Below are 23,570 nucleotides of genomic sequence, written 5' to 3' on the forward strand. Positions count from 1 at the left end.
CTGTTGCTAACTTATTTACAAAGGGAAATTGCATTAAAATTCTGTACCATAGTATTACCATTGGCACGTAGAACATTTTCCGATAAAATTTTTTTTCTAATTTTGCCACTTACAGTGCTTTCTCCAAAGACTCTTCAAGCGTCTCCTCTTTTATTCGAATAGTGATTTAATTTCACGCAAGGCATTTCCAGGTACAACACTGATATCATACTAAAGTCGCGTGAATAGTATTCATTGTAGTCGTTACAGAAGAATATAAACACTACATCTGTACTTGCTTTTTTAATAAAGGATAAAAATAAATATATTATTCGGACCTCTTCTTCCCTCAAAACCAAATAATAGATTTGGTTTATAAAACAGTACACAAACTCTTGCACCTGCACACCCTTGCACCCATCTTACACACAAATCAAATTTCAGAACTATTAAAATTAAGTTAATTAACACTTAACCCCCTACTTTACAGTTCCTTTCCATTTCCCTTTATCCTTATTCCCCTTCCTACTTCCTACACCCTTCAACCATCTTACAATCACTTTTCTAGCCCCCTTCTAACAGATTCCATTTTTCATATACAGTAAGAGTAACGAAAATATTCGTACACTTTTTAAAATCGCATAACTTTTTTCAAATTAATCCAAACGACTTGAGTTTTTTTTAAAAGCTAGAAGGATTAGTTTGCTAAATGACGTGATTCGTCCTTTTGAACAAAATTCAATTCGTTGTAATAGCGAAAAAGATAGTAATGCTCGTTTTTTCAACTTCTTTATCTGAGCCTGTAATGAAATTTAAAAATCCCGTTTATAGATTTAATCAAATTGTATACCTGCCTAAAATTTCATGAAAATCGGGTTAACGTTGCTCCGAGCTATAGACGCTTAAAGATCGCAGAACATGGTCGAAAATCGCGAAATTCCCGAACTCTGCAATTTTACAACTTACTTAAATCTACAAACGGGATTTTTAAATTTTCGTTGCAGGCTCAATGTCAGATAAAAAAGTCGAAAAAGAGGACCATTACTATTTGTTTCGCTATTCTGATCAATTGCATTTTTTTTCAAAACGACGAATCACGCCACTTAGCAAACTAATCCTTCCAGATTTTAAAAAAAACTCAAGTCGTTTGGATTAATCGTAAAAAAGTTATGCGATTTTAAAAAGTGCCCGAATATTTTCGTTCCTCGCTGTATAATAACGCCCACTAAATAATCACCACAAAATGGTCTTTATTTTTATAAATACTTCGCCCGCAATCAAGTCCCAATGGAGAGAGAAAGGATTTAATCGATAGTAGCTCGCCGAAAGGAAAATAAAACTGGTCCCTTCGCAGATTTGTATCTTAATCTTTCTGCTCGATGTTCCGCTATGTGCACAAGGGGGATAGCGGAGCACGAGAAACAGGGAAAGACAATATTGACCAGGAGAGCGCGGGGCAAACAAAACATTTATGTACGCAACTCCCTGAGCAACCTGCACCCACGTGAGCAGCCCTGTGCGAAACGGACGCGTTAACATTTCCCGTTCATTAAATATTTCTGTCTGTCGACTATCCTCGCGCTCGAAATTACCCGAGCCGCGGCTCTGCTCGATAAATTTCATCGCCGATGCGCGTCACAATCGTCGCGTGGATAAGCCCGGCGAGACCTTGTCATTTCGCGGGCGAAAAGAAACTGTGGCGCACGATCAGACGTATAATCGGGCGGCGTCGTTAACGACGTCGCATTTTACGATTGCCCCGAGCAATTACCGGCTTTACGTTCGGCGGATACACGCGACGGAAAGTTCTAATAGGGCGGGAAAAGAACGGCCTTGAACATTCACTACGTTAATGGGATCTATCTTTCAAACAATTCTGGGGATGCGCGAGAATCCGAGGGTTGGGTTGAGAAATCATTAATTAGGCTGGAAAACTATCCGGTTGAATTGAGCAACCATCGAGATGGATTCAGAAATAGTAGAATTCAAGTGAGAAATTATAGAGATGAACTGATAGGCTACCGAGTTGAACTGAGAAATCATCGAGTGCAATTGAGAAGTCGTCAATTTGAATTGGGAAATAATAGAATTGAAGTGAGAAGTCGTCAAGTTGAATTAGGAAATCACAGAGTTGAATTGGAAAATAATCGCGTCAAATTGAGAGATCATCGGTTTCAGCCGAGGAACTCTTCAAGTTGGGTCGAGAGTCATCGAATTAAAGGGTAATGCCACTGTAGAGCCCGGAAAAGCAGCCTGACTTTGAGAATTTTTTAAGCGAGTACAGTGAATGGAATGCAAAATCTGTTTGAAGGCCTTTATTGTAAATACCTTCAAGTATGATCCCAATTTTTTGTTTAATTTTTTAATACAAAATGGCGGCGCCACAGCTCAACAAACGAAGCTTCTTCTGAAAAACAGTGTTCCGCGGCCGGAAAGATTTCTCCTTCAATTTTTGGCCTAGAGCAAGAAATAAAAAATTGTTCGGTTCTGTATAAGATTATCTTGGGAGGTACGCGAGGAAATTAAAAAATACTGCTTTTTGAAAGAATGGTACGCGGTTGGACAAAACGTCTCAACAATTTCGAGGTTGTGGCAGCTCCGTGTTTTGTTCAATCACGCACCGTTCTTACAAAAATCAGTATTTTTTAATTTCCTCGTGTACTTCCCGAGATAATCTTATATAGGACTCAAAATTTTTCGGTTTTTTGTTCTAGGTCAAAAATTGAAGGAGAAATCATTCCGGCCACGGAACACTGTTTTTCAGAAGAAGCTTCGTTTGTTGAGCTGTGGCGTCGTCATTTTGTATTAAAAAAAAAATAAAAAAAATGTGATCATACTTCAAGGTATGTAGAATAGAGGCCTTCAAACAACTTTTATATTCCATTCACTATACTCGCATAAAAAAATTCTTAAAATGAGGCCGCCTTTCCGGGCTCTACAGTGGCATTACCCCTTAAGGGGACTAGGCAGTCGAAAAATCGATTTTTTCTTAATGCATTTTCTGAAAGTACTATCTTATCTGAATAAAATGCCGCTTCGTTTATAGTAAAATTTGCAAAATTGTAGATTTGGCAGCTAAAAACGTCAAGCGGCGACCTATAGCGTCGCCTTTGCCCAGAAACTTTAAACGCGTTTTTCTCGAATATTTTGTACCTGATTGCGAACGAATGGAGGTTCAGATCGACTTGGAAAAAATTATAGGATGTGTAAAACATGTGCCGTTTCGGCGCAAACCTCTGATATGATCCGTAAAAATTCGAGATTTTCATAAAAAAAATTAAGAAGTCACCGGATTTTGGTAGCGCGCAAATAATGATGGTGCGCTACCAAAATCCGGTGACTTCTTAATTTTTTTTATGAAAGTCTCGAATTTTTACGGACCATATCAGAGGTTTGCGCCGAAATGACACATGTTTTACACATCCTGTAATTTTTTCCAAGTCGATTGGAACCTCAATTCGCTCGCAATCAGGAAAAAATGAAGAGAAAAAAATATTCGAGAAAAACGCATTTAAAGTTTCTGGGCAAAGGCGACGCTATAGGTTGCCGCTTGACGTTTTTAGCTGCCAAATCTACAATTCTGCGAATTTTACTATAAACCAAGCGGCATTGTATTCAGAAAAGATAGTACTTTCGGAAAATGCAATAAAAAATCGATTTTTCGACTGCCTAGTCCCCTCAAGGGGACTATAGGCAGTCAGATCGCTCGAAAATCAAGTACTTTTTGCGAATTAATTACAAGGAGATGAATACAAATTGTGGCTAGTACTTTTGGATAATGTTTGTTAATACTATAAACAGTAAAAAAAAATTATTTGAATAATATACACATATGTATGACAGCGTTACAGTTGCCTGATATATAGGTGTTTTTTCTGGAGCCGCTGTAATTTTGCAGTGAATCTGGCCGTAAGAAATTGAATTGTGAAATATTCTCTGAAATTGATACTTTGCCCTGACCCCCATTCTGCCCTGAACCTATTGAAAAAGAAAAATTATCAAAATTATAAAAATGGCGGCTGTAAAACGGCAAATTTTAAAGAAACTTGATTTTTCTCCAGGGAAAACAGCCATTTTATTTATTTTTTTTTGTCAAAACAGAAGTTTTCACAGACTTACGCGTAGGTTCAGATCGTAACTAGACATGTTTCACATATGCTGAATTTTTTTCAAATTGACTTGTACCTCCGTTTTTTCGCAATCACTGCAAAACGAAGAGGAAATATGATTCCGAGAAAAACGCGTTTAAAGTTTCGAAAGGGGAATTAGACTACCTGCGTGCAAGCAGAAACGGTTTATGACGCGCTCGACCTTTTCGGCTGTAAAATCCTTAACTTTGCTAATTTTAACATAAACCAAACGGCATTTTACTCGGGAAGGGTGGTACTTGCGAAAAATACAACAACAGAAAAAATCGAATTTCTGACTGCCTAGTCCCCTTAAAGAAAAAAATCATCGACTTGAATTGAAGAATCATCAATAAACACTTCATCTACTGTTCAAATTTCTAAGCTACTCATTTATTCTTAAAAACCTTCGCAACTACATCTTGCAAATACAATATAAAATGTCATACAGATTCTTAAACTTTCTGCAACAATTTGAATATTCAATTCTGCCAAGAACGACCACCCCAAAAAAAGAAATATATTTTTGAATAGTATCCATGTGAAAGCAAAACACGTAGGGTCCTATTCGTCTTGCAGGGGCTGATATTTTATAGTACTAATCAGTAAGAAATTAATGAATACCGGTAGAAAATTAATTACGCGGAACCCGCTGCTATCAATGTTATCATGTTGTAATTATAGCGGCGGGGGCTGCGCCGAGGTTACGCGAGACGCAAAGTAGCATCGCGATAAGTAAAATTTACCGCGGAGTGTGTACGAACGTGCATGTAAAATGTGAACGTAATACTAATTACCGTCCTCCAGCTAGTAATCGAATCGATAATCCGATTACGTGCAGTTCTAACGCGAAAAACCTGTGAAAATAACTGATTCGCAACGCCCGATAATTATACAAGCATGTTGCTATGCTTCTTGCGCCGACACTTGTAACCTTTACTATTTTAACAGCGAGGGCTAATGGAATTCTGCCCTGTCATAAAATAATTGTAACAGTCACTTAAGAGTTGCTCCACTCGAAAGGTAATGTGCCCTTGTTATGCTTACAATTAGGGTCTGCTTTCTTGAATTTTCTTCGAACCCACTCCTTTATGCTTTGAAAGTGCCCAAATTTGTAAAATAGAGGATAAATAGATTGGCGGTACGAGCGAAAGGATAGTGACTTTATATAAAAAAATGAGTAAAAAGTACAGAATTAAATTTTTTTATATGTGGCTTTGTTTTGAAGGAAATCAGTTTTGGAAATCTGTCTGTCGAATGTACACGTAAATTTTTTAGAACAAAGCATCGATCAAAAATGTCATTTCACACTTTTGACTTATTGTTGCAAAATGATTTACTTCATTTTATCTCTCATCATTTCACAAATATTGAATCAGTGTTCTGGTAAACGAAAACTACTTAGTGTATACTATAATCATTATATTTCGAGTGGTACTATCTGTTACGACACTGTATTGAAAATATGGGCCTGGGATTTAAAACCTACTGTTCTCATGAAAAATAATAAAACTCTATGTATCAATATCCTACCCAGAGTAAAAATGAAAAATATTTTTCGTTTTCCTATTCAGGAGAATTCCATATTCAATATTCATTTCATACAGATAAATAAAACGAAAAGTATTATGTACAAAAGTAGCATAAAACATTCCACTTGAATATTGTAAAAATTGCAAAAGCAATTGTTTACGAGGAACATTTTATTTAAAAGCAAGAATATTTATGCAAGACGAGAGTGAAGAATTGGCCCGAAATTTTCAGGCACATTCCACCTTTCAATACTAGAAGAAATGTCAGCGGGTACCTAATTAAGTGAAAGCAACAGGGGTATGCGGAAGAATCATTGTAACGAATAAGCTTTTTCGTATTCTCTTGGTGTTAACATCCCTCCTTGTCCGCTGATATCGGTTAATCTTTTCCGGCGAACTTCTATCGCGTAGCCAAACAATAACGACCCCTAAGAATACTAGAGCCTGGGAACTTTTAAGAAATCGTGCACGACGTGGATTTTTCTGGGGCTTTCGCGAGCTCATCAGCTTTTCGAGTTCAACGACTTTGCTCAGGTTTCTTAGGTACGGGTTGAAAACAAAGGAGCCGAAAGAAAAGTCGACGGCTTGCGTTCTAATTACAACTGGCGCGGTAACAAAGTGAATTTCAACGTTTGTTTTTCTGCCAACACTTTTCCATTGACCTGGCAATCTCGAATTAAATAACCTTCCCACACAGCAGGTTGCGAAACGGTGACCTGGCCCACAACAGGCCATCATATATTTGCAAAATAATTTAATATTAAAAAAAAAAAAAAACAGGATAATCAATGCTAGGAATGCGATTTTTAATTTTCTCTTGTTGCAGTTCGGTATGTAGAATTGTCCAACTCAGTTTGGGGACGCAGAACATAAGAAGCCACTCATGTTACACGGAGTGGGGCTTGATTCGTGGTAAGAGAGAGAAAGAAGGATTCTTCGAGGAGAAATGAAATGAAAAGAGGAGCACGAATTGTTGAGAAGAGTCACCGTTTTTCAGAAAATCGTTACTGAAAATTCATTAGGGGTGCTCTACGTTTGTAGTCGTTTGTATTCGTGCTATGTAAACTTCTTTCGTTACTTCTTAGTTAATTCACTTTTTACTTAATTTTGTAATCCATTATAACACTGTTCTCACATTTGTAGACTCATTTCAATAATTAAACGCTTTGACTAGAGCTGAAAAGCAGCTGGACTTCGTAGATATTATTTAGTTCCAGAAACATACATCTCACTAAGAAAGTTATTAATACTTTAGTGTACCAGTAACGAAACAAGGTTCAATGAATTTAATTTTCTTATATAATTTTCTTCTTAAATAATTTCTTGTTTTACCTTGACGACAGAAGCTTATGTTTAGGCAAAGAGTGGGAATATTTCGTACTTTGTTCCAGTGTAGAATGAACATTTTCTATTTTTAATTAGTATACCAAATCTTTAACATTATTTTACGGGGGTATTTAAACTTTACAACCCTTTGTGAATCGACAGTTCTGTAGTTCCAGTAGCCTCCAACAAAATATAGTATAAATCGCAAAATCACGAGAAACGGACATTCCCAGTGTTTCCCCTTATCCTTCATACACACAAGCATCGAAAAAGTAATTCTAATGTACACTAGGCGTCAAAACGGCTTCCCTTCGGAAATTTGGCAACGTTGCATGTCACTAGAACCGCTGAGTTGTGCCTAGTGACATATAACGTTGCCAAATTTCCGAAGGGAAGTAATTCGACATCGAAACATCGAGAAAGTAATTCTAATGTACACTAGGCGTCAAAACGGCTTGCCTTCGGAAATTTGGCACAACTCAGGGGTTCTAGTGACATGCAACGTTGCCGTTTTGACGCCTAGTGTACATTAGAATTACTTTTTCGATGTTTCGATGTGGAATTACTTCCCTTCGGAAATTTGGCAACGTTGCATGTCACTAGGCACAACTCAGCGGTTCTAGTGACATCCAACGTTGCCAAATTGCCGAAGGGAAGCCGTTTTGAAGCCTAGTGTACATACATTTTTACCGCGAACAATGATGGACAACAGAACAGTACTCACTTCATTCAACTGCAATTGCACATTGAATCACTTAACTATATTATCCGTCAAGACATTTTGCAACAGCAAACTCATACAGCAGATGAAAGTTTGAGGGTCCTTCCTCGAAATAAGCCTGAATCGACGTGGGTTCGTGGCCTGCAACGGATATCGTGCTCGTTGGCAGTAGCTTTTACGGGGAGACGAAGCGTCAGTAGTATAGGTGCCATTATGATCCGACAGAGGTAGAACAGTCGTACGCATTGTGCGCCGCGAAACGTCGCGAAACGAACATCCAAAGGCACGTCTAATTACAAATATACCCGCCAGACTCGTGTAACGAACGTAAATATCGCAGAACTGCTCAATCTACTGCATAAAATGTTCACCCCCCTCGAATATTCATCAGAGACGTAATTACGTGAAGGATCGCAGCGGTGATATATTTCTTTATAACAAGATCTAATTTCCAAGTAAATGGAACTAATAGCAACAGGCACGAACTGTCAAGCACCAAATAAATCAGCACGCGATGCAAGATGAACGCTAATCGACCAAGCTGATTCCACAACAAAAAACTGTTCTTCCCATTTATAGATTCAGAATTCGTGGAACGAGAATTTGAGTACACTGTTTCTCAAACTGAACGTCGTAATCTGGATCTCAAAATTACAGAGCTAGTTGGCAGAAAGTTGCGAAGGTGCGTATTATTCTCGTTCAGCTGTACCACTTCACTTTGTCATCAAGAGGAACCATTAAATTCCCAGAGAATCACCATAACAAATACGTCAAATCTATTCTAAGTAAAGTTTCCCCATAATTGCACCAAGAAATGTACAAGAACAGGATCGGTTCGATGTGAAACTCGTGTAGTACCGATCAACAAGCTTATCTTTCGAACACCGCACGTCCTCCCCGAGCAACCGGTCGAAAATCAACGCGCGCGACGACAATGCGCGCATCAAAGCAGCACCAAAAGAACGGCACAGGCAGAAAGCAGACTTTCCGCGAGAGCTTCCGAGCAGCAATTCGGGGGTCCCATACGAATTACCGAACAAAGACCGGTGCACCACCGATTCCCCTGCCGGGCATCCCAAAAGCCCGGCTGTCATAGCGAGTGACAACATCGCACCCCGCCGCGAGGACGTACACACAGAAGGGAACGCTGCAAACCCACAAGCACTCGGCCTGGAATCCTCTTATTCAAACAGAGCGGCCAGAGCCGTGCGACGCCTACGCTCTGTGCAGGTCCGTGTGGGTGTTGCGGTAACAGCGCGCGATGCCCTGCTCGAAAATCGCGCCTCGCTTTTCTGTTCCCGCTGTGCACCCCCTGCGACGTGACCTCGCGGCCGATAAAGACGCCAGAGAGGAGCAGGCTCCTCCGACCGAACTTCGGCTCTCGCGACGTTGCTCGCGACCCGGCTCCGCTATACGTGCAGGCATTTAACATACACACCTGGTCGGACCGACCCAAGGTCAGGTCACTAGGCCGCGGGCGCGCGGACGGTGGTTGGTTTCCTCGAAGTCTCCGCTGTGGAGATGATCTGGTCGATGACAGCCGCGGCCCTCAGTCCCCGCGCTACTCACCACCTACCAGCACTGGTCCGGATCACTCTCCGAAACGAGCTGGCGACTCGGGGTGAGGGCACAGTAAACAACGGGCACGAGAGAGCGACTCGCCCTTTCACATCACGGATCAGCACGTAACACGCGACCCCTGCCGTGTGTTCGACCTGCCTCCGGCCACGATCCCACTGACACCGTGACGACGCCGAGGGAACGGCAACTGTCGCGAGCACCGCGAGCCAAGCGCGAGAACCGTGTCTTGTACGCCTATCTGAGCCCAACGATCCGCGCCGAGCCGAATCGGAGCATTGATAAGGGTCGACCTGACCTCTTCGAGCCTCGCCGAAGAACTGGCGGGCTCGAGCGCCAGCACGCACCCGTAACCCCCTCCACCGGATACGCGACACCTATCTGCTCCACCGTAAACCCTCGCCACTTCTTCCCCTACTCTCCACCCCCCACCATTGCCCCCGGCGATCCACCTACCCCCCAATGCTTCCGCCGACTCGCTCGCAGAATCGCGGGAGCGCGGAAAATTCAAAGACAAGAGTTAATTATAACGACTCACTGGCACAGAGGCCGCGGCTACTCGAGCTGGTTTACTGGTTTCGGCGCTCGTAGCACGATGCTTCCTTCCGTCGATGCACGCGCTACGGAGGTAATGGCTGGCGAAACGTTTCGCGACAGAGGAATTTATTAAGTGGAAGGGTGGATCTTTAAGGTTCGGGGATGCGGAGCGCCTGGTGGGTTGGGCTCGTTGGAATTTCGGCTGGGACTTAGGAAATTTGTTTTATTTACATGCTGCTGGTGCGAGATTTAGGACAGGGGTTCCCAGCCATTGGGGGTCGCGGAGTGTTTTCTGGGCGATCGAAGCGGTTATTTTTAGTTGACGATTTCTTGGCAGTTATTTATTTTAATATTATCACATTGCTGTTTTCTATTAATGATGGAACGCTGATTTTTCATAAATGAAAAAGGAAACGCTGGGTAGCCAGGTGCAAGCACAGCCATTCACACTAAGTTAGATAATTAAATATATTAAGTATCGTTAAGTATATTTAATATATTTTATTTATATTCAATATTTAATATATTTTTATTGATATTAAATATCGTTGAGTATATTTAATATATTTTAATTTATATTAAATATCGTTAAGTATATTTAATATATTTTTATTTATATTAAATATCGTTAAGTATACTTAATATATTTTAATTTATTTTAAATATCGTTAAGTATATTTAATATATTTTTATTTATATTAAATATCGTTAAGTATATTTAATATATTTTTCTTATATCAAATATCGTTAAGTATATTTAATATATTTTTTTATTTAAGCATCTCAAGCCTTAGGGCTTACATCTGCTTTACAGTGAGAGTAGTGCGTAACATGAGTGATTTTTTATATTAAATTTTGAACATTTCGATTTGCACATACACAGGTGGTGTGTAACTTAAACCGCTTTATTACATTTTTTAAGATAAATGAAAATGTGCCTCTAAGCTCGCCTGTTTGGGTTGTGAATGAGGCTCTCTATTTGTAAGGGTAGTTGAAATTTGAGATCAATCAGTTGTTTAAGACGTTCCTTTGGTTGTTGCACAAAGGGCACTCGCATACGGGGTTAACGTTTATGCCTATTCTAGCAATAGAAGCCGCCAGACTATAGTGATCGGCTCTACATCTATTAAACGTGATTATAATTTTGCGAGAAGAGTTACATTTAGCGAACCATGTTGCAGAAGATCAGCAGAAAAAGAAATCGAAGTATTTTTTGCCTTTAACTATTTCATATATGTATTAAGTTAATTGAATATTATTAAGTTAGAATTATGTACTGAAATACCTATTTTTAATGTGTTTTCTTTCCCCGCTAAATTTACCTTACCTTATATGAGGAGCGGGGGGTTGCGATTCAATAAGGGTTGGAAAACACAGATTTAGGAAATGCGTTGCGTTACAGCAACGCTAATAATGTCTTCAAGAATATTCATTGTTATTTAATTGTAAGAACTCTGTGTACAGGAAATTTCAGCAAAAAGGGTTTGTATCCCGTTGACATAAGAATAATAATAATATTGCCTCTTTATTGTAGTATTTTATATAGACAGAGATGTGTAGAGTCTGAGAGATTTAACTGTCCTACCGAATCCAATGAAACTAGTGAAAACATTTCCATATTTTCATTTATCCGATGAAGAATTATAAAAAGAGCATTCATCGTAGACAAAATTATAAAATCAAGCTTAAAATGGAATAAGAAACGAGTTTATAAGAAACCATGGAAATTTTATGAGATCACATCAATTTTGCACACTAGAATTTTCTTTCCAACTAATCCAAAAATTTAATAACCGCGGGAATGTTTATTGAGTACGTTGCACGTGTGTTTGACAAATCAAATGTGAGCGCCAACTATGGTATAACTGGATCAGAAAGCATCGACTGAATGGTTTGTTCGGTTTATTGGTCGCCTCTTTCATTTGCCGTTCCTTAGAATCGGGAAAAATGCTTTGTCACGAGAATACAATGCATTTGATTGCATTACACGTACACTGGAACGCGTAATTTCAGATTGGCACGTGAACGCGCAATTTGTTCGATCGATTTTCCAATGCACCTGCAATTCGCCACGAATACACCAGAAAAATTTATGCAAATAATAGGCGACGAATAGAAACAACGAGTAGTAATCTATTCGTGACTAAGGTAACTATGCAGATGACTTGTAAGTAATGCTTCTAACACTATGCTCGTCATCCATCGGTACAAATGGTGATAAATTGTAAAAAAGAAAAGTGGATAATGAACGAAGAACAAAAAATAATCGATTACAAGCGATAAATATGTGTTAGAAAATAAAACATGCCCATCTGGAACAGAATAAATAATCTTTTCTTATACTGTTACTTACATTACACAGTTCGACAAAATTTGACTTTTTTTTTGGGACTTGTAACATTCAATAGCTGTTTCTTTCTTACAGCTTTTCGTCCCCTGAAAACGAATCCGCAAACCGTTTGTCGCCATCACCTACAGTTTTTGAGGAATTCGATTTTGAAAAAAAACTGCAAATTTTCAACTTTGAACATTTTTTGTGTCGAAACGGTAATACTTATTCGGTTGCATGTTGCGCCAAATTATTCTATGAACCCTCCCGAATACAACGCTATAAGTTATTATTGGATTATGAACATTTAAATATGTTTAAACATCGACGAAAGGGAAAAGGACACCCGAAATGCACCCATTTTTGAAGATATCTTTCAATTTATTTCCAAAATTAAAGGTCTAGGTGGAAATCTGACTATTCCACGAGATGCAGCAGACATTTTTCCATCGGAAAGCATCAACAGAAGTGGTAAGTCACGTTTTGTTTTCAATACAGAAGCGAAATAGTTTGGCGAAACGTGCGGCGTCGACAGTGGTAGTCAACGGCGGCGCGCGATCCACTGCCGCTCAGCGTAGCACAATCGCTGAACGCGCGTGAGTACCACTGTTGGCGCCGCACGTTTTGCCAAACTATTTCGCTTCTGTATTGAAAACAAAACGTGACTTACCACTTCTGTTTATGCTTTCGTATGGAAAAATGTCTGCTGCATCTCGTGGAATAGCCAGATTTCCTCCTAGTCGCTTAGTTTTGGAAATAAATTGAAAGATATCTTCAAAAATGGGTGCTTTTCGGGTGTCCTTTTCCCTTTGACTGATGTTTAAACATATTTAAATATTCATAATGCAATAATAACTTATATCTTTGTATTCGGGAGGATTCACAGAATAATTTGGCGCAACATGCAACCGAATAAGTATTACCGTTTCGACACAAAAAATGTTCAAAGTTGAAAATTTGCAGTTTTTTTTCAAAATCGAATTCCTCAAAAACTAATGGTGATGGCGACAAACGGTTTGCGGTTTCGTTTTCAGGGCACGAAAACCTATAACAAACGGCTATTGAATGTTACAAGTCCAGATGGCTGTCGAACTGTGTTGCCCCTGCAAGTGATGAATAAAGCAGCATTGATTAACTAGAAAATGATCTAAATATTTATTTAGGAAACAATTGTATACACGTGCAAATATGACTGTCAAATATGTTATTGTTTGTCACCCATTGTTCGAATAATTTTTTTTCAATAGCCACTGCTTTCATATGAGCACAATATCCAGCGAAATTCCACTATACACAACAGTTTACTGAAATAATGTCTAACTCTCAAACTCGCGAACGACTGCAAATTCGAGTTGCCGCTAACAACAATCACTCTTCGAGCACACTATCGCAGTACAATTGCCTATTACGTCAATAACCTTCAAGCTTCCTACTCCGAATGTTCAATCACGCCGCAAAATCAGAACCAAAGAAAATTTAACCCTCGGTTGTCACACCTACTTTTTCGAACGTCGTTGTCACACTGGGTCAATTTCACCCTGCCAATTTTCAATCAGTTGTTATTTAAGAACTAATTGTTAAATTAAGTCTAAAAAATTCTGAGATAGTGTTTGAACATTGTAGAATATATGCCCGTCGCTGAAAGTTGACATTCAAAGTGTCATCGTGCTTAAAAAAAATTTTGAAGCAATAAGAGTCCCGACAAAAAGTTTTTTTCTTAAAGAATTCCAGGGTCAATTTGACCCAGTATGATAACCGAGGGTTAGAACCAATACTACCCCCCAGCAATTAGGCATAAACCTCAAAAAACTGCAAAACAAATATAAACAAAATAAAATCTAGACAGAACGCAAAAAATTACCACATATAACTGCAGGAAGAAAAATATTTTCTCATCAGACAGTAATAAAAAAATCGCAGCCTCATAGTCTTTAAATTAATTTCTGAAGACTATACTGCCACATTTAATGTCGAGGCAAATCTATTTTACAAAAGATTCGGCGCGCAGGGTGTACAAAGCGAAGAATGAAATTTGAGGAGAGCACAACAATCGCACGTAGAAAATGGCAAACACGTAAGGTACGAATTAGCATTTTAGAGTGACCCAAAATCGTGCCCCACTGGAACGACACTTGGGGACGGAGGTGTTCCCCGGAACGATCGACTGATCATTTTTGGCTGTGCGGTGCAATCATTTGTTTCCGCGTTTGTTATGTAGATGGGGATTGCCGGGTTCTGTATGCATTCCTACGATGTTCGTGCAGGTGCACGCGCGGACCCAGATTCGCTCCAGCATACGTGATTATTATCAAATAGAACGTGAAATGCATGTGGCCTCAAGGAAAAAGGTAATTCGATCAGCACATTCGATCGGTACTTGATACAGCCCGATGGAACAATTAATTTAAGCGGACTCGCGAACCGTCGAAAAAGGATCCATCTGATTAAACGATGATATTATTTACAGTGATTAAAAATAATAGTGGGAGTGAATTGATTGGAAATCTCGGCAGGAATAAAATGTAAAAGGTTCTGCGGCGTTGGACTATTATTTTCATACTTCTTTTATATAATTTTTGCTGGGAATTATTCTTGAATAATAAAGTCCAGATTATTTTAGGCAGCGAGAGTTAATGTTTTATGTGCGGTGGATTTTTCAGGCACAAATATGCAAGTGGGTGAGGTTCCAGTGGCCTTAACGCTTTGTGTACTCGAAGAAGTTCTACACTATATTGAATATTTTATGCGAAACTTTCGCTTTATGCGAACGTACGCATAATATTTCGATTACGTTGAAATGCGACAAATTCCTCCAAGCTTCATTCAAATCGCGACCGTCCATTGAGCGTATCGCCTCTGCACCCTAGGTAATTGACTCCCCTGGCACGCGATCTTTGTTATTAGCAGATAATCAGTGCAATTATGCGTTATTCCTTCCCCCTTACGTTTCTATACTCGACACTAACGAAATAGTAACAATTTCATTGAAACAATTTTTCCAAACTGTTCTCCAATGCAACGTCACAATAAACAATTTATAAAAACACCTAACATTATACATATCGTGAGAAAATTATACGTATTTCTGCACTTCTGGATGGATGGAGATTTGTTAAAAACAATGTGCAGCAAAATTGAAGATCCAATTTTTTTTATTTTAATGTGTTCTACTCACTGGGATGATAACAGCTAAAAAGTGTGAAAGGAACTGCTTTTGTCATTTATTCTTCGAAACATTCTCTGTAACAATAAAAAAAAACACGTAGCAATAAAAAAATCGACTCTGAATTTCAAGGTCAAGGTCAATTTTGCGATATACTTTTGGAACAGATCTTCACCGATCCAAAAGCGTAGAGTCATCTGTGTGAACCATGACATATAATTACTTTACACCCTGTGCACGCCGATTATAATTTGGCTAGGGGGGAACTAAAAAAAATTACAAAAATTACATTTTTTTTAGAAAATAACGACACTTCAAGTTTGAAATCACTTTTCCCTGCATTTTTCGTCCTTTCATCGCCTTTGAAAATTATAAATTTTCAACTTTTTGTATTTTGTTTAGTCCCCCCCCCTAGCCAAACGAATAATCTTCAAAATAAAAAAAGTTTCAGTCGAATCGGATAATAACTTTTGAAGATACAGGTCCCACCGTTTTGAGAACAGTGTTTCGAGAAAAGGAGAAAATGGAACCTGCAAACATGAATAGTTTTCCAAAAAAAATTGACAGTTGTGTTTGGTTAATCAAAATACAATTATTCCGCACCCAGGCCACACAACTGGAAACTCAAATTTAAATTTTCGAAAATTTAATTTCCAAAAAAATTTTTTAAATTCCAAAAAATTTTGGAGAAATATTCATGTTATCAGGTTCCTTTTTCTCTTAAAAATGATCATATAATTATATAATCATATAATCATATAATCATATAATCATATAATCATATAATCATATAATCATATAATCATATAATCATATAATCATATAATCATGTAATCATATAATCATTTTTAGGAGAAAAAGGAACCTGCAGACATGAATATTTTTCAAAAAAAATTTTTACAGTTGTGTTTGGTTAATTAAAAGACAACTATCCCACACCCAGGCCAACTGAAAATTCAAATTCAAATTCAAATTTTCCGCTCCACCCTATTGCCCATGCATTTGCCGCGACTCAAATGCCTATAACTTCGGGAATTTTACGAATTTCAACAAATCCTTTTAAACGCGTTTTCCTAAAAGGTTGAACATTCGAAAAATGAAATAAAAAAATCGACATTTAGCCCAGAACCTCCCCTTAAGAATAAGTAGCGACTGAGAATACCGCCCTATGAACCCTCAATTAGAGCTATGACTTTTTGACCCATCCTACCCGGCTACCCGAAATAACTTCAAGCCATTGAACGTCGTATTGTTCGATCATTTTCGGCTAACATCAGACTATACCACAGCCAATCACAGACGATACTATATTCATTTGCTCAAAGTTGTCCCGGGTAGCACTCAGGTACCCAACGGGTCGAAAGGTCCTCAATTCTTCCACCCACAACCTAACTTCCCACTGATTATCTACCACGAATATCTAAGGTATCCCGGCTTTCTTTCAACGCTCCGCGGGAGAACGTAAATCACGACGGAGTTATGGCTCGTAAATCACACGGGACGTCGATGGACACCGCGCACGGGATCCCTGAACGCGAAGTTGCGTGGGGATAGAGCGTTACCAGTTTCGTAGCTGGCGCAGAAATTGCGTGGGTGCGTTTACGCGGAGGGCACAGAGGGTTGGGTGGGCGCGATACACCACGGCATAGAGCAGCTAGCCGCGACTTCATTCCTCACGGCGGCGCGAATCGATAAACGGCGACCATCACGCAACACACAAACCCATCCTCACCGACCACCCCCGACCTCGACGACCGGGTGCACCATTCCCTGGATCGTACGGCCACTCGTACGCTACACATCGCGTGTCATTAAAGTAGACAGAGCTTTCGGTGCACCCCACTTCGATAATGATATAACAATCCGCCCCCCTCCGCCCTCCCCCCATCAATCTCGTTCCCTCCGGGTACATCTGTAGTCGACTGATGGGGCTCCCTTAAACGGCTACTCATTCCACCCTCGTTTTCTTCTCCCTCTGTGTATCCCCATTTTTTTTTATTCGACTTTTGCATGGAATACTGATGTTTGCATATATAGGGTGGGCCAGTAAGAATTACCGCCTTGAATATTTCCGGAACCATGGAAGTACCTATTTAAGGGGAGGTTCTGGTCTAGAGCCCCAAAAAATAGGTGATATTTAGGAATTAATTAAAGGAAAACTACTATATATAATTTAATGGGACTTGTTGCATTGTATTAAGGATGTCTTATGTTATAGAAATATATTTTTTGTTTTATAATTAATCAGTGCAAACAGCCCTGGGGAGTCGTTAAAGTTAAGGCGTCAAAAAATTTATCCAAATCGGTGGGACCTGTATCTCTAAAAGTTATTATCCGATTCGACTGAAACCTTTTTTATTTTGAAGATTATTCTTTTTTCTAGGGGGGGGACTAAAAAAATTACAAAAATTACATTTTTTTTAGAAAATAACGACACTTCAAGTTTGAAATCACTTTTCCCTGTATTTTTCGTCCTTTCAACGCCTTTAAAAATTATAAATTTTCAACTTTTTGTAATTTTTTTAGTCCCCCCCCCCCTAGCCAAAAGAATAATCTTCAAAATAAAACAAATTTCAGTCGAATCGGATAATAACTTTTGAAGATACAGGTCCCACCGTTTTGAGAACACTGTTTCGAGAAAAACGCATTTGAAGTTTTACGTGAGCGCCGAGTAGCCGGTTGTGACCCATGTATTTGCCGCGACTCAAATGCCTACAACTTGGGGAATTTTACGAATTTCAACAAATCCTTTGAAACCCGTTTTCCTAAAAGGTTGAACATTCGAAAAATGAAATAAAAGAAAAATCGACATTTAGACCAGAACCTCCCCTTAAGGGAAAAGTAGCTCGTAAACGACTCCACCTGCAGAAAAATCGTTAAGGCCATAAGATGGCACCTGTCACACTAAACATCTTTTGGCAAGAAAAATTTCTCTCACTTCCATGGTTCCGAAGGAATTCAAGGTAGTAATTGTTATTAGTGCAGCCTGTATAGGGTGTTCGTGAAGGTTGGTATTGTAATTTAGTAGTTGATTCTTGTGATGATTCTGAATTAATAATGTCACGTGACTCTAAGGGCTGGGGGACAATTTGTCTATGGACTAAAGGTACGTAAAAATTGTGCAAAATTAGCAGTCTTTATTAACAGTGTATCTTTAATCCTTCAGGGTCACTGTGGCTCCAATAGACCCGCCTTTGATACCGGTAAGTTCCGGGCTTTGAAATGCCATTGACCTGAGGTCTGTGAAGATAGCACCCCCAAATTCGAATTTTGGAAAAACTCAACGGCATTCGTTTGTCCATCGTTTGCCCACGTTTGCCCATAAAAAATTTCGTTTGCCCACCCTCCAAAAAAAAGTTATGAACAAAATAAAAAATTTATCTTCATCACAGGTGAAGCGAGCGCGTTAAAGTTCGATTTTTCTGGAAAATATTATCGAAATCGTTCTTTCAACGGTGCAGTTCGTTAGTTTAGATGTAGAAGAGATTTGCCCATGCATTAATTTCGTATGCCCACCCTCCAGAATTGAATTATTAATAAAGATAGCCAAGAAGTGCGGTGCCCGTTGAACCGAATACCTTTCTGTTCGTTTTTTTCCGAATGAATTATCAAAATCGATTGTTCTTACCGTAAAGGTTAAAGGTGTTTGGTGACATGTTATCCAAGAAATGTTCCGCACACTTCTTTCTCACTTTATTCGGTCGACACTTCAAAAATTATTCACAGAAAAAGATATCACCTCACTTGTATATATGGTATGAGGTACTATCCACCATTTTGAATTATCTTTTGCCCACAAGTGACGTCACTTTTGACCGTTATTTTTGCTTCACTATGACTCGTGGCTTCATATAGAGCAGGCCGTGTCTATAGGTATATATGGTCTAAGTGCAGAATAACACCAGAGTGGTTTTCTAGTCATTTTTCACTAATTACCGCAATGATATCGCACAACGGAAAATAATATAATCTCACAGTTATTTCACGAACCGTAAATGAATGCACGATCTTGCAAGAGTCGCGTCCGAACTCTGTAGACCGACTGACTTTCGAGCGTCGTTGGAAGGAATTCGAGACTATCGCAGATATCTGTTTACGTTTCGACAGTGGCACTCGGCGCTGCGTGTCGTGATCGAACGTGCCGAAACGTAAACAGATGTCTGCGATACTCTCGATTCTTTCCAACGACGCACGAAAGTCAGTCGATCTACAGAGTTCGGACGCAACTCTTGCAAGATCGTGCATTCATTTACGGTTTGTGAAATAACTGTGAGATTATATTATTTTCCGTTGTGCGATATCATTGCGGTAATTAGTGAAAAATGACTAGAAAACCACTCTGATGTTATTCTGCACTTAGACCATATATACCTACAGACACGGCCTGCTCTATATGAAGCTACGAGTCATAGTGAAGCAAAAATAACGGACAAAAGATAATTCAAAATGGTGGATAGTACCTCATACCATATATACATGTGAGGTTATATCTTTTTCTGTGAATAATTTTTGAAGTGTCGTTCGAATAAAGTGAGAAAGAAGTGTGTGCAACATTTTTTGGATAACATGTCACCAAACACCTTTAACCTTTACGGTAAGAACAATCGATTTTGATAATTCATTCGAAAAAAAAACGAACAGAAACGTATTCGGTTCAACGGGCACCGCACTTCTTGGCTATCTTTATTAATAATTCGATTCTGGAGGGTGGACATACGAAATTAATGCATGGGCAAATCTCTACTATATCTAAACTAACGGACTGCATCGTTGAAAGAACGATTTCGATAATATTTTCCAGAAAAATCGAACTTTAACGCGATCGCTTCAACGGGTACCGCACTTCTTGACTATCTTTATTAATAATTCGATTCTGGAGGGTGGGCATACGAAATTAATGCATGGGCAAATCTCTTCTACATCTAAACTAACAGACTGCATCGTTGAAAGAACGATTTTGATAATATTTTCGAGAATAATCGAACTTTAACGCGATCGCTTCAACGGGTACCGCACTTCTTGACTATCTTTATTAATAATTCGATTCTGGAGGGTGGACATACGAAATTAATGCATGGGCAAATCTCTTCTACATCTGGACAAACGATATGCATTGTTAAACAAACGATTTCATCGTTTAATTAATTAAAAATCGAACTTATACTTGGTCGTCTCAACGGGTACCGCACTACTTGGCTATCTTTATTAATAATTCCATTCTGAAGGGTGGGCATACGAAATTAATGCATGGACAAATCTCTTCTACATCTAAACTAACGGACTGCACCGTTAAAATAACGATTTTGATAATATTTTCGAGAATAATCGAACTTTAACGCGATCGCTTCATCTAGACCCATTTTTTCGCGGTTTTTATTTTTTATTTAAATTCTGGAGGGTGGGCAAATGAAATCTGAGAGTGGGCAAACGTGGCCAGGTCGGGTACATTCGTATCCTTCTTTTAAAAAATTGAAATGCATTCATGATGGGTGATGAAGACAAATTTTTTATTTTGTTCATAACTTTTTTTTGGAGGGTGGGCAAAAAAAAATTTTTTATGGGCAAACGTGGGCAAACGATAAACAATCATTTCCCACCGTCAAATCATTAAAATGTTTTCATGGGGGTGCTGATGAAAATTTTTTTTTGCCATAATTTTTTTTTGAAGGGTGGGCAAACGAAAATTTTTTATGGGCAAACGTGGGCATACGATGAACAAACGAATTCCGTTGAGTTTTTTAAAAAATCGAATTTAGGGGTGCTATCTTCACAGACCTGCCGCAGATGTATAAATTGTTTCCGCTGTGCTTTAAGATGCGAACATATGAATGAAAGGCGGAAAGGGACACGACTTCGATCGAAGTTATGCGTAAAGATAAATAAAAACTGTCGCTTTTGGTTTTCTTTTAAAGATAATACATTTTTGTTGGTCCGAACCTTCATAAATAACCATTATTAATAAAATTCTGCTTTATTTCATTAGAAAATGAAACATTTCATTAAAAGGCAACTCTTCTATCATAGTAACAACTTATCCCAATGCGATAACAACTTGCCCCATATAAGGGTAAGAAGTTCCGCTTCGATCAGCCACAAATAAATTACTTTCTATGGGAAACCTATTACAATATATTAAACACAAGCTTAAAATCAGAAGATGTAATAAATTTAACAAGAAATTAGTCAATAGTGAAGAGAATAACTACATTATTTTCCAGTCATTTTTTATGTTTTATCGAAATCGCAACTTTTAGCCCCGGCCTCCCCTACACTGAAAATTTGTTTCCGTCACCGGAGGAATGGTAAGTTATAGTTTTCGATGCACTCGATTCAAAAGAAGGTAAACTGAAAGATCTGAAGGCGAGGGTATATGAAACACGATAAACGTGACAGATTTACTAAAAAGAAAATCCATTCGTAGCTGGTATCTGGGTAGCCAGGAACGAGGCTATTTCAGATCGCAGGCAATAGCAGTGAATGCGAGCCATTACCATTTGCATTCATAATACTGAGAAAGTGCCTAGGCATAATCACTACTTCAGATAATATACAATGCATACGCGAGTGTCTCACAAATACGATAGATAAAAACGATCGTTCTCCATCAAGGTAATGAAACTTAAACGAAATTCTAGATTTCTAACTGTCAGGCTTTATCGAATATACGCTGTTCATTCCATAATATAGCTTGAAACTCTGAATCTAATCGAAGCAATCAAGGCGTCTAGAAGTGAGAGAATTCTGTTGTCTTCGTTGGTCTGTTTGGAACGAAATGATTTTTTCTTTCAACTAAATACAAAACTGAAAAATGTTTGGCGAGGAATATTGCTTTTTAAAGAAGATGAGAATTTGATGAAACGATAAGCTTCTAGTAAGTTAGAGGGGTTTTTGTTATAAATTTTCTATGGTAAGTAAGTGAAAATTGTTTTAAATCAAGTGGACGACAAAAGCAGGGAGAATTATTTATCTGTTAATGGGGCCATTTTTGTACCCCAAATGCATCCAGTGTATTTAAAATTGTATATTTTAAACCGGAGAAATTTTTGAATTTTTGCAATGAGTCAACTAGTTTTACTCGAAGCAGAGGAATTTTTAAATGACTAGTTAACCCAGTTTATCCAGTTCATAAATAATAATATTTGATTTTTTTTACTTTATGGTCGAATTTCTGTGTTTTATATTTCATGAATTTTCATTTCATCGCATGCAAAGTGAAACCACAATCCGTTTAAAGAAAAGAGAACCTCTGAATCGAAGTAGAATGAGTGCCTATCGAATCATAGACAGACAAACTAAACCGTCTGCTCGTGACTTCCACTATTCACAGAAAATCTTATTTCTCTGAGAAAGATTATGTTTGTATTTTGTTTATTTCACTTAACAAAAATGCTTAGTATCCGTAAAATTGATATGAAAATGAAATATCTATTCGCATACTCTTACTGATTATTTAAAAAAATGCAATCTTTTTTAATTATTATTAATACAAGGCTGCATAAATTTTCATAAATGTGACGAATTGTATGAGAATATATGTATATAAAATAAAATAAAATAATTTATTTATATGCACACTAGGATCTTCTTCGATGGATTGCAAAAAGAAGCAATAACAATTATTCAAAAAGAATCAATAACAATTATTCAAAATTAATCAATAACAATTTTTCAATATAGAAATCATTAAAAAATGTAATACAACACATTATGTTTTATTACATTTCTAAAAATCACTCCTTTTTATGATTTTCATTTTTTTTTTAAATAATATCCAAATAGTATATAAGAAACGTATTAAAAGCAATAATAAATAATTATAGGCGCATACGAGCAATAAATACGGTAACATCAAAAAGTGAGTTTTTAAAATTGTTCATTTAAAATTAAAAATGCCTATATTTTACAATCCTTGTTGAAATTTTTATTTATTTCCTATATATTTTACTTTTACATTAACTACTATATTGTACCCACCACTAATCATATATTAGTATAATTAGATTATAAACTTTTGAGTCGAATTTTCTACACATTTGATACCAACTCGATCGATTCATATAACATAACTTTCTAATAACCAATGCATTTTTTTTATTTCTATATTTACAAAAGCCCATTACGTCGAAGAAATTGTGAGCGATGGGAAAACTTCCTACTTACCGCTTACCAATTTCCTCCCATGCTTGCCTTGCCATATGTAGGTAAGATCACCATAGACTATATAGTGTGTTCCACGCAGAGGCGAATTCATGTGCCTTTCTTGGAGGGGGCGAAATAT

At 38.1% G+C, this 23,570-nt stretch overlaps 1 protein-coding gene across 3 annotated transcripts in view; it reads right to left on the reverse strand.

Moving 5' to 3' along the window:
• Positions 1-9,591, reverse strand: part of Hs3st-a (Heparan sulfate 3-O sulfotransferase-A) — a 271,429-nt gene extending 261,838 nt beyond the window's left edge. For all 3 annotated transcript variants that reach the window (XM_076818284.1, XM_076818285.1, XM_076818282.1), the window contains exon 1: positions 9,124-9,591. The gene's annotated coding sequence lies outside the window, so the exon portion shown is untranslated. The remainder of the gene's footprint in view (positions 1-9,123) is intronic.
• Positions 9,592-23,570: the final 13,979 nt, after the last annotated feature.

This window comes from Andrena cerasifolii, chromosome 8 (genome assembly GCF_050908995.1).
Source record: "Andrena cerasifolii isolate SP2316 chromosome 8, iyAndCera1_principal, whole genome shotgun sequence".
In the NCBI taxonomy this organism is placed as follows: domain Eukaryota; kingdom Metazoa; phylum Arthropoda; class Insecta; order Hymenoptera; family Andrenidae; genus Andrena; species Andrena cerasifolii.